At 40.2% G+C, this 10,913-nt stretch overlaps 1 long non-coding RNA gene across 1 annotated transcript; it reads left to right on the top strand.

Annotated features, from left to right (window-relative positions):
* The first annotated feature begins 4,551 nt into the window (after positions 1-4,551).
* Positions 4,552-6,129, top strand: LOC100935112. Its single transcript, XR_147561.3, has 3 exons — positions 4,552-4,766; positions 5,454-5,605; positions 5,829-6,129. It is a non-coding gene; the product is annotated as an uncharacterized LOC100935112 (long non-coding RNA).
* The last annotated feature ends 4,784 nt before the right edge of the window (positions 6,130-10,913 follow it).

The following is a 10,913-nucleotide window of genomic DNA, read 5'->3' as shown; positions in this document are numbered from 1 at the left end:
GGGATCATTTTGGTCAGTGTTCTTTTACTATTAATATTAAACAAATAATAAAACTGTTCTTTAAAGATTTCTGGCACTGCCTTAGCCAGTTAACTTTTTCTACTTGTGATCCCTTTTTGTCTGAGAAATTTTTATGTGGCCTTAGGTATATGAATATATAAAAACCGATAAATAAACACTGATGATCATAATTTTGTGACCCTCACATTCGATTATGAGACTCCCAAATGGGATCATGACCCACAGTTTAAGAAGCTGGATCTTAGACTATTTCTTTTTTAAAATCTACAGATAGTCCTGTTTTCAAGTAACATGCCAATTGTATCAGATCCCAGAATATTGTGGAGCTTCTTCAGAAAGATCCATGACCATTCAGAAAACATTGGCCTCTTTACGCATGTGAAAACAAAACAGCAAATAAGTGAAAACTGCACAATACCCAGATGAGGAATAGAAACTAGATCTATGGTTTTATTGGTATAGAGAGAATTCATTGAATTTTCTCGACCGATTTAGGACTTCATCTTCTCTGCAACTTATAGGAGTATAAAGTTGTCCAGAATACTGAGAGGTTAAGTGACTTCCTCAATTATGTGCCAGAAAGTGGGCTTGAGCCTGGACAATCCCAGCTCAAAGGCCAACTTCCCAACTACTGCTAATGGCTGCCTCTTATTTCTGAGGTTATGAGAGTAAAATTTAAGTTCTGTGGGGGCAGAGAATATACTCAATCTTATGATCAGGATGAGCATCCAATTCAAAATACACCCTAATTGGAGCTCTACAAGCAGTTGTACAAACTATTTCATATGAAGTCTCCTTAGCTATTATTCTCCTCTCAATCATACTAATTAATGGATCATTTACCTTAAAAACACTTTCAGTTACTCAAGAAAACTTCTGACTGATCATTACAACATGACCCCTTTTTTATTATTTGTATTCCTGGCACAGTACTTGGCACTGTGTATTTATTATTAAGTATTTAATAACTAACTGCTTGTTGATTGTTGACATTCAGTTGGACTAGTCCACGAGTTATTGAGTTGATCCAGACATTTTTGTACAGGTATTACAGAAGGGGAAAAGGAAAGGAATAAGCATTTATATAGAGCTACAGTGTCAGACTGTGCTAAGTATTTTTCTATTTGATTAGCCCTGCAAGATAGGTACTATTATGACTCCTATTTTATAGCTAAGGAAATTGAGGCAAAGATACTGAGGCATACAGTTAAGTGACTTGCATAAGGTCACAGAGCTAGTGTCTGAAGACCGATTTGAATTCAGGTCGTCTGGATTCCAGATCCAGTGCTCTTTCCACCATGCCGCAAGTCTGCTATGGACAATAATACAATGCTCAGCATAGGATAGGAGAGTGGAGCTGTGTTGAATATGTGAAACTACATAAAATTTTCAAGGGTCACAAACTTATTTATGCTGAAATTAATGCTAATATTCTCCCTGTTAATACTGTGTGGCCAAAAATCATGAAACACGATCTATGAAAAAACAAAGTTTTCTACTGCTAAAACTACGAAAGAGCATGATGATGTGACAGGAGAAGGGGGTAACCCTCAGAATCCTGAAGTAGAGGCCAAGGCAGCTTCCAGAGGGACTTCAAAAAATGAACTGAGGTCAAGATCATGTCTGTGGGCAAGGCTGGGGTGAGCTGAGGCTTTGGGGCTCAAGGCAAGTCCCCACACCAGACTATTCAGTCAGGGACAGGAAAACCAAAAGGTTTTCCTTAGAAAAGATTTATCTGAGGTTTTTTTTTTTTTTTTCCCATGAAGAAGTCTTGGATCCTGGGGATCATCTCTGAAGGATGAAGTTCTAAAGAAATATATCATGTTCAAGAATTTTGTAGCCAACTTGATTGAGTGTCAAGTGTCCCAAGGAAGTTCCTTACATGTATTTGTGCCATTATTCTAGTCACACTGGCCATTGAGTTCATGAGATGCGGCCACTGAAGAAACAAGATTGACACCTCCCCATATCCTCATACATACATAACATACATACATAACCTCACATACGTACACTGGTGTCCCACAAGGTCACTGACCATGCTACATGGTGTACCTAGTCCTTTCCCTGAGGGAATTCTCAGTTTCTGTGCCTAAACATCCCTGCTGAGGCTCAGAACTTATGGTTACTATACTTTTGTTAAAGGATGTATGGTTACTCCAGACCTCTTTACTAAAGTTACCTTTCGTGCTATCTCTGAAAGTCTTAGCTAGCTAATTTCTGGCCCATGAAAGAAGATTGTTTTTACTCAGCCTCCCTAAAAGGAATTCGGTGACCATCTTGTAAGGACAGATAATGGAGTGCCCAAAAAACCAAGCAGTTGCTTACCTACCTCATAAATGTCTTTATAAGGGCAAAAAAAAAAAATCAAGTAAACTATGCCTATTTTTAAAAATTAGAATTATAGATGATCCAAAGATCAATGGAAAGACAAAGCAAGGAGTTAATAGACTGCAATATTAATTATAATTTGCATTCAAGAAGTAGCTGTCATTTATGACATGTAAAACTTTAAAAATAAGTAATTCAGTTATGTATTGAGAAAGGGCAACAATCACTTGGAAACCTTGAGTATTGCACTGATATCCATAACATTTTAAAAGATCTAAAGGCTGTGTGAACTTGGATAAGTCACATTGATGAGGTCTAGATATGGGGTACTTAAATGAAATTAGGGTTTGAGGTCTAGTGGCAGGTTTGGGGTACAGGGAGTCAAATAGAGTTCCCTTGCAACCCCTTTGGATTTGGTGCAAGGATACAGAGTTAAATGAAGTCTAGAAGCAGAGCGAGAGTTCCCAATAAAGGAATTTATTGGCCCAAAAAGCTAGATTGATAAAAGAGGTTTATTATGGGGTTTGGAAGTAAGGTTAAAGTATAGTTAAGGAAATAGGTGAAGATAAAGAGTTAAGAGGACACTGGAAACAGGGTTTCAGTAGACAGAGGGTCCTGGCATGCCAGGAGTAAGGCTGGCATGTTTGGAACCTCTGCCAAGAGAGGATTCCAGCTTAACTCTTTTATAATGAGAGATTTAGCTAAAAGGGCCTGTGGGTGGAGTCCCAAGTTGGCTCAGATCTGGATGAGGCTGGGACAGGCCCAGATCTTCTATTGGAATTCAAAGGGAACAGGTTTTGTGAATTAAAAGGTCCTGGATTGATAATGCATCAACTAGGAGGGGTTGGGAATCAGAAAGAAAGGAATAATCAATTCTTAAAGGGACCACACCTGCATCAGAAAAACTCCCTCCTGGAGCCTCATTCTCTGTAAGAAGTTCTTTTGTGGAGAATTTATGGAAAGACATAGATAATATTCATACACAGTAAGGATACCTGGGTGTGTTAAGATCTTTATAAATGGAGGGAGTGCAGACACAAATGAGGAGGCTGTATACAAATCTTTCCCCAATTGCATTTGTCCATGCTTGGCTTCAAGAACCAACACACCATTCTACTGATCCTCATGTAGATATATGCCATTTATTGCCACTTCCACAAGTTCAAACTTGTACCTGAGACTATCACATCTCTCTCAGGAGTAGGGCAGCACTCTTCATCACTGGTCCCCTGGGATCATCTCCACCATACTTGTCCTTATGCTTTTATTTTTGTTTGAATATCCTCTGTCCTTCCCTGATCTCCATCTACCAGACTATTCCATCCTTAAAAGCACAGCTCAGATCCCCTCTCAGGACTTCCTCTAATTGCTCTCCCTCCAGTCATATTCCTTATAGTTATTCCCCTAAAGTCTTGTTCTGACTCCCTCTATTAGTGGGTAAGCTGCCTAATTTTTTTTTACCCACATTTCTGGTATAAAGTATTTTGTAAATATTGGTGTTACCCCTCCCCCCCTTTTTTTAAACAGATGAGGGAACTGAAGACAAAGAATTTGCCCAAGATCACAGCTAATAAGTTAGTAGTCAGGATATTCTGTTCCTCTCTTTGAATGCTGGGATGATATCTAGCATATCTTTGGATCTCCTTCAGTGCCTGATACAAGGACTTGCACATGATTGTTCTCAAAAGATGTTTGCTAAATGAATGTCTGACATGACACTAACAGATCTTTATCTGTATTTAACTTATCAAAGCTAAGGGTCAAGATTTTATTGTTTTTTTTTTTTTCCTTTGTACTTCCTTGAATCACAATCCATAACAAGCTTGTGTGAATAAAGAAAAATCTGGACACTGAACTCTACCCAGCCTTAGGTTATTTGTCCTCCTTTCCTCCTTCCCCCTTCTTTCTCCTTTTCCTCTTCTCCCTTTTCCTGTTCTCTTCCAAAGACCCCAGAATCCTGAAATAAGAGTTAGCCCATGGGAAAATATCCATATGGGAGAGAACCTGAGTTAGATGAAAGGAGGAAAAGTTACAGCTGCTGGTGGGGATAGGAGTCATGGGACAGAACGTTTTTCCTGTTGTGATTCCATTTCTGTTTATACTGGACTCTGAGGTTCTGGGATGGGGCCAGATTGCATCAGACAGAGCCAGCGTGGATTGTGTACACAGGCAACCCAACCCTATAAATTTGGGAAAGAGCTGTCCCAGGGAGAAGCAAAACTGAGAGACATACACAGAGAGAAATTCACGAGCAAGAATTCAGATAGATTCATCCCTGAAGGAATAGAATTCTCCAGTCCTAATGGCAGCAGCTCCATTTGCTTCTCCACCATTCCAGTCTCTGACCTTGGAAGATGAGGAGCCACATTGTTTGGACGAATATGACGTATACAACTTTACAGATTCTTATCTGGGTGAGAGATATGGCCCCACCTTCCTTCCTTTAGATACCTCCTCATTTTCGTTCCCTGCTCAGACTCAGCTTTGAATCTCTAGAACCTAACCACTAGATACCTACCCCACCCTTAATCCATTTAATTTTATTCCTAGGTCCCAGCCAGTCCCATAACAACTCTATAGAATCCTCTGGTGTTTTATCTCAGCCTCTCAGAATCCTTATTTCCTTATAATTGAGTCAGCTCAATTGCTACCTTGTTTTTTTTAGCCTTCCATTTTTTAATCTTTGCCTCTTCAAACTGCCTTGCATTCATTTATCTGTGTATGTGTTGTTTCCAGTGAGCTCTCTAAAGGCAAGGACTTTTCTTTTTTGCCTTTGGTTCTGCAGTATATAATGCAATGCTTTGCACATAGTAAGTGCTTAATAAATATCTGTTGAGAAAGTATCTAATTAGCTAATCCACCCTCTGAGTTTTACAGAGGGGCTGAGAAGAATAAAATGATTTGCCCAGATTTTACACAGCAGGTTAAGGAGAGACCTAGAAATAGGACTCAGGTCTTCTGCCTCCTGTCCAGTGTTATTGCCACCGCCCCATCATGTCTCTATCTCTTTGTTGGCCTCTCACAACCATAGCCACTAAGTGGCTTCCACCCACCATGCTCTCTGAGCACCTTATTCTTAGAATTACTGCCTTCTATTTCAGGAAGAGGGAGTGGGAAGGGTCGGAGTAAGAGAGAAGCCGCCAACCATACTAACCGACCCAGCCCAGGAGGCCACGAGAGGAAGCTGCTGATCAAACTTCAGAACACAGAACAAAAGAAACGGGGTGCCAGGCCCTGAGCCTAGAACCTTGAGGTAAGGGAGCCCAGAATCCCCATATAGATCTCTACCAATTTATTTAATGGATGAGCTGATACTTGCAAAAGGATGGCATCCATTTCTAACTCTCAGAGCCAGCTAGAAAGCATGACCCCTACAATCCAGGAAAAAAATCCTGGAGTCCTAAGAAGGAGATCCCCTAAAGCTGGGAAGTTTAGATCCACTGGTCCCAACTTCTAAAGATCTCTTTTCCTTTCAGGCTGGGCCAGAGTATAGATAACAGGATCACGGCTATGGACCTAGGGCTTCGAAGACAGGGCAAGAGAGATAGGATCTTAAATTTTCCCTGACTGCCTTCTCTCAAGAAATGCTCCTTCCCCAACTGGCTGGAGTTTGGAGGGGCCCAGCAAGTGATTTCCTTTAGCACTTGAAGAAGAGATGAAGAGGAACAAATGGTAGGAGTGAATGAGCTGAAAAGAATAGCGGGAAAGAGAGAATCTACTTGAAGAAATTGAATCTATCAAAAGAAAATGGTTACAATAAAGAATCAATGAAAAGAGTCTCTGTGTAAATGTGTGTTATGTGTGTGGGGATAAATTTCAAGTCTCCCATGCTTACTAAAACACCCTCTGTCTTTTCCCTATTGCTCTCCAGAATGATGAGGGCCCTAAAAACATCTCTTCCCACTCATCCCAAACTATAAGATCTATCCCTTTCAGCCTTTATTTCCATCAAATGAAGAAACCAAGACTGGTGTCAGGAAAGAATTTTCACTTGGCCTTTGTGAACCTGATTTTGCTTTATGATTATAGACAGTGAGCCTCAGAAAAAAAAGATATCAGGAATTCTCAGCATATTAAGAAAATCGATAACTTCTTTCAATTAATAATAATCTATAAGAAAAAAGTTTAAAATGGTGAAGAGAAAGTATATGAAGAAGAAGGTATCAATGAGGTTTTCAATGTTAAGTGTAGTTAGCAGAGAAATTACTAAAAATCCCTGAGGCAGACAGGGAGAAGGCTCTGATGGAGATCAGGTTAACATGGTCCAACCCTCTGGGGAAGTCATCTAGTCTGAAATCCAAGTTATGTCAAATCCCTGAGACCCATCCTCTCTCTGTAGAGAGCTTGAGCAATCTCACCTTGCCATACCCTGTCAGAAATCCCAGTCATGTCCCTGAGGTTAAATTTTCCCTATAAAATCTATTTATGGTTTCCAAATCATAATTGATCCCAATATTTTCTTTCTTTCTCTTTTTTCTTTTTCTTTATTGACCACTTCTAATTGTTTATTTATAGCATGCAAAATGTGATTATTTTCTTCTCCAATTCTTTTCTTAATATTATTATGTGATTGATTCAATTCAATAAACATTTATTTTATTAAAAAACAAATCTATTCATGGGCCATTCTAAGGCTACTGCCTTCCTTCTGATCAGTCTGCCACAGAACTCTGCCTTGAGGTTATCTTTCCCCTTCCCCTATGCCACATGATATTTCTCCTAAATTCATTATGCTTCTCAAGTCACTTCTCCTCCTTATACCTAATTAATTCTTTAAAGATCCTAAGTTAGGGGCAGTTAGGTGGCGAAGTAGATAGAGTACCAGCCCTGAAGTCAGGAGGACCTGAATTCAAATTGATGGGATTAGATTCAGGGAACCAAAATGATGAGATTAAGGTTCCTGGTGGTCAGGAAGTTAAATGAAGTTAGTGGCAAGTTTGGGGTATAGGGAACCAAATGAAGAAGTTTGGCTCCCCTAAATCCCCTTTGGGATTCAGTGCATGGGTAGGGAGTTGGGGGAACCCCGGTTTGGCAGTGCCAGAGGTCCTTTGTAAAGGAATTTACGAACCTGAAAAACTAGACTGGTAAAAGTTTATCATTGGCCTTGGGAAGTCAGCCTTTGCTATACATGAATAGAAAAACTGAATTCCTCAGTGGCAAGGTCCTGACAGAGAAGGAAAGTTTCTTTCTAGTAGAAAGATCCTGGCAGAGAGATATAAAGTCTTGTTAAGGAAATAGGTGAGGGAGATAAAGAGAGGGTAATGCTGAAAGAGAATATCATTTCAGCGGACAGAGATTGCTACTATGCCATGGATGGCATATTAGGTCCTCTGCAAGGACTGGGCTTAAAATTGGCTCTTTTTATAATAGAAGCCTTGGCTCCTGATGGGAGCTGGTGGGTGGAGTTTGAACTGGAATTCAATAGAATTGAATGAGTCTTTCTTTAATTCAATGGGGTTGGAATTCTCTAGCTTTGGACTCAACTAGCCCCACCTAAATAAATCACTTTATCTCGGGTCCCTGGGGAGGGGTCCCACAGAGGCAGGATTCAAGGAGAATTTCTCCTTCAAGGAGCTTTAGAGTTTCAGGGTCCCCTCTTCAAAATATGACCTCAGACACTTAACACTTCCTAGATATGTGACCCTGGGCAGGTCACTTAACCCCAATTGCCTCAGGAAAAAAAAAAAAAAGATCCTAAGTCCTTTTCAGAATTTAGCCTGGCAGCTAAGGACATTCCCCAACCTTATAGGATACTCTCTTTCTACTGAGTAATTATGAGTTCCACTGAGGAACTTGTCTTGCATATGTTCTTCTACTCTATGGTAACCCTTCATTTTTTCTAACTACTTCCCCTAAATAAATCTACCTTTTGCCAAAGAGAATGGCCATTGTGTATTCTTCACATGACTGAACCCCAACTTCTGGTGCCTGCCATCATCTGGTATCTACATCACCCACAATATTTTGGTTCTCAAACAATACCATTTAGCACCAAATTCTACATCATAAACCACATCAATATGAGAATGGTAGTGGAATATTTGGGTTAAAGAGCCAACCCTCAGAAAACCTCAGGAAAACCTGGGTTAAAATTCTCTCCTTTTCCCCACCCCGCCATCTATACACACTAACTAGCCACATGATCCTAGGCAAGTCTCTTTATTTCCCAGTGCTCCAAGAAACTCCCTAAGACTTTAAGTTTCCCAGCCAATGCCAACCTGCATTGGTAGAAGAAATTTTCTTACTGAGAGTTCCCTCTACCAATAAAATTCGGTCCAGTCCCAAAGGTAAAATATTTTGTTCTGTTTTTTAAAGAAAGAACTTATGTCTGAGGAGTCACTTTGGAGTGTTTTAACAGAAACACTCTCTTCATCTATTCTAGGGCAATGGTAGGAAAGAATACTCTAGAATGATGCAGAGTACAATGAATTAATCAATATTTACTTAGCACACATTATGTGCCAGGCACTATGGTAAATGCTGGAGATAGTAAAAGAAGTAAAAGATAGTCCTTTCCCTTAAGTAATTAGTAACCTAATGTAGGAGAAATACAAATATATAAGGTAAGCTATAAAGAGGAGAGGAAATAATTAACAGAAAGAAGGCACTAGAAATAAGAGGGATTGAGGAAGGTTCTACTATCTAAAAGATACCATAGCTGAATCATCCCATTTCTTTAGCTCATCAAGCCATGTCTGATGGCCAGAAGCCTCTCTACTTTGATGGTCATGTCTCATAGCCAAGGTTCTATTTCTCAGATTTAGTTGCCTCTACCTATGGACTGGCCTCCAAACTAGCCACATACGCCCCCAGCCATGGATGACTATTTTCAGGCAGTTGCTTCAAATACAATAAAAATGACCTTGTTATAGTTGTGACACATAAGGTCTATACAAGTTAGCTTTTCCTGTGATACATAAAAAATTGGAATTCAGCTTGGTCTAGCTTATTCTATACAATTCATTTCAGTTATCCAAAAACAGTCTATTCCCACATCCCAGGTTCCTGTCTGCCTGCCTGCCTGATAAATATGGGCATTGCCTCAGAAAGACATTAATTTAGAAAGTTGTCTTGACTTCCATCTTGCTACTGGACTCTGGAGAAGATAATGAGGCTGACAGTTTTAGGCAGCTCTGTCTCACTTAAATCCAATTCATGAGTGAGCCAAGACATCACCTTTGTAATCTCTCTTCCAGAAGGAAGGACCAACAATCACAACAACCAGCACAAGAATAATCAAGACGCCTACACACTCTCTTCAGTTCCATTGTTTCTGCTCTCAGCTACACACTGAATTGTGCCCTTCTGATTAATGAATTTTTTATTCTTTCTTTAACTGGCTTTACTCCCTACCCCCAAGATTGCCCAAGTTCCCTTTTAATTACTATGATCTTGAACCATCAAAATGAGATAGCTCATTTATCTGTCAACAGTTAACTATTACCTGTGCTTGTTTGCCGTATGCATGAGTTCAGAATGTGCCACTTTGTGTCTATACTATGTGACACTTGGGGCACTGTAGTAGTAACAGTAACATTAAGTCTCATATTACCTTCCATAAGCCTGTTAGTGTATCACGATATTAATTATCCAGTGAGAGAGTTCAGTATCAGATTTATCCACTTAGCATGATACTCTGTGGTCCCCTCTGAGTCTGGAGAAGAGAGTACCTTCCTATCTACTCTTCCATCGTTAAGGTCTTTCCCTCCAACTGAGTCCTTCCTTGTAACCTCCTTTTGAGGAAGTACCCATGCCAGTCACACTCACAGCTCATAACCCTCCAGACTAATTTTCCACCTTACCTTGTTCAGGGACTTTCCCCTTTATAGACATACACCCTGGGTTTTCAGCTCTTTCTCTCCCTCTCTCTATCTCTCTCTGTTTCTCTATCTATCTCTTTCTCTTTGTCTTTCTCTGTCTCTGTCTCCCTCCCTTCCTCTTCCTCCTCCTATTCCTTCTCCTCCTCCTCTTTCTTCTTCTTCTTCTTCTTCCCCTCCTCTTCCTCCCCCTCCTCTTCCTCCTCTTCTCTCTGTCTCTCTCTCTTTTTCTCTGTCTCTCCTTGCCTCCTTCCCTCCCTCCCTCCCTCCCTCCCTCCATCTCTCTCTCTGTCTCTGTCTCTCTCCCCTATTTCTATCTCCATCTCTCTCCTTCCCTCTCTCCCTCCCTTCTTCTTCTTTCTCTCCTTTCTCTTTTTCTTGGTCTTTGTCTCTGTTTCTCTCTCTCCCTTTCCTTCCCTCTCTCCTTCCCTCCCTCTATCTCTTTCTGTCTCTTTGTCTCTGTCTGTCTGTCTCTCCTTCTTCTACTTCTCTCTTCTTCCACCATCATCATCAAAATAGAAGCTAAATGTCTCAGTGTATAGACTTTGGGTCAGGAGTCAGAAAGACCTGAATTCAGATCTGGCTACAGATATTTATTATCTATGAGACTTTAGACAATTCACAACCTCTCTTTACCTCGATTTCCTCAACTGTAAAATAGGGGTAAGATCAGCACAGGGTTATTGTGAGGATCAAATGAGATAAAATTTATAAGGAGGTGTATGAATTCTTTCTTTCTCTTTC

The sequence above is a fragment of the Sarcophilus harrisii genome, chromosome 1, assembly GCF_902635505.1.
Source record: "Sarcophilus harrisii chromosome 1, mSarHar1.11, whole genome shotgun sequence".
Lineage (NCBI taxonomy): Eukaryota > Metazoa > Chordata > Mammalia > Dasyuromorphia > Dasyuridae > Sarcophilus > Sarcophilus harrisii.
This window is presented reverse-complemented; position numbering and strand designations above follow the sequence as displayed.